This window comes from Orycteropus afer, unplaced genomic scaffold (genome assembly GCF_000298275.1).
Source record: "Orycteropus afer afer isolate SDZICR_OR568_19922 unplaced genomic scaffold, OryAfe1.0 scaffold00068, whole genome shotgun sequence".
NCBI classification, from domain to species: domain Eukaryota; kingdom Metazoa; phylum Chordata; class Mammalia; order Tubulidentata; family Orycteropodidae; genus Orycteropus; species Orycteropus afer.
Window position 1 is genome coordinate 1,383,537 of NW_006921655.1, and position 1,852 is coordinate 1,385,388.

Below are 1,852 nucleotides of genomic sequence, written 5' to 3' on the forward strand. Positions count from 1 at the left end.
AGGAGCAAGGATGTCTCCTTGAGGACTAAGGTGTGCCTGACACAAGCCATGATAATTTCAATCACCTCATATGCATGTGAGAGCTGGACAGTGAATAAGGAAGACCGAAGAAGAGTTGATGCTTTTGAGTTGTGGTGCTGGCGATGAATGCTGAAAGTACCATGGACTGTTAAAAGAGCTAACAGATCTGTCCTGGAGGAAGTGCAGCCAAAACGCTCCTTGGAAGCGAGAACAGCCAGACTTTGTCTCACCTACTTTGGTCATGTTATCAGAAGGGGCCATTCCCTGGAGAAGGATGTCATGCTTGGTAAGGTGGAGGGTCGATGAAAGGGGTAGGCCCTCAATGAGATGGACTGACACAATGGCTGCGGAGATGGACTCAAGTATATCAGGGATCACGGAGCTGGCGTGGAACTGGGTGGTGTTTCGTTCTACTGTGCATAGGGTCGCTATGAGTCGAAGACGACTCAACGGCACCTAATGACAACAACATCTCCTCAGCGATGTGGTTTACAATGAGTCTTAAACAGGAGTTTTGAAGTTGGATGCTCCCTTAAAATGCACTATAGCCATACAATAGAATATTTGGCAAAAAAAAGGAATGAAACACTGGTATATGCTACAACATGGATGAAACTTAAAGATAATATGCTCATTGAATGGAAAACCAATTTGCTCTATAAATTTTCACCCACGTCAAAAACACAAACAAAAGAACATTTAAATTACATATATATTCTAAATGTGGAGCTCTGGTGGTGCAGTGTCTAAGGCATTTGACTGCTAACTAGAAGGCTGGCAGTTCCTACTCAACAGCCACTCCTCAGAAGGAAGATTGGGCAATCTACTTTCCATAGAGTTACTGCCTCGGAAAACCCAAGGAGGGGTCGCTATGAGTTGGAATCGACTTGACAGCAGTGAGGTTTTCTTTTTCTTTTTTATTTTAAATGGAAGAAGCCAGGGCACACGTTTTATGATTCCATTTGAATTAAATGTCCAAAAGAGGCAAATCTACAGAGGCAGAAAGTAGGTTACACTTTAGGGGTGTGGAGAGATGTGGGGTTGGGAAGGCGGTTATCTAAAGGTTTTCTTCTTGAGGTGATGATACTATTCTAAAATTGATACTGAATATCTCTGAATATAATAATAACTGTTTAATGGTATACTTTAAATAAGTGAATCACATGATATATGAACTGCATCTCAATAAAGCTGTTTAAAGAACAAAACAAAAAACCCACAGAGAATGCTGGCCCCCATTCCCAGAATTCCTGATTCAGTAGGTTTGTGCTGAGGCCACAGAATTTCCATTTCTACATGTTCCCATGTGAGGCTGATGCTCCTTATAGAAATGATAGTTTCTTACAGAACTTCAAAATGTTTACTTTTACTATCCTTCAAAGGATTTATATCTGGTTTTTACATTTAGGACCTGTTAATCTCACCTCAATTCTCAAACAGGAGTTTCTAGGAGACTTCTTTGGTATATCTTAAAACATCTGTTGGGTTTTTCACTTTTCACTTCATAAATACTGCTTACTAAAGATTTCCTATAAAATACTAGATAAGTATTATAGTTATGTACTCCAAATCCAAGAAAAAGACCATCTTTACAAAGTCAAATCAATCTTAGAGCTGGTCATTCCAAGCAACAAAACCTCTACTTTATATGCTTACAAAAAGAAACAACTCCAGTAAGAAAGCTAATTTAAGACTCATGGTAAACAGACTATATTGATGAGTTTAAAAGTTCTCCAAGGGACTCTCATACACTGCTGGTGGGACTGTAAAATGGTACAACCATTGTGGAAAGCAGTATGGCGATTCCTTCAAAAGTTGGAGATACAAATAC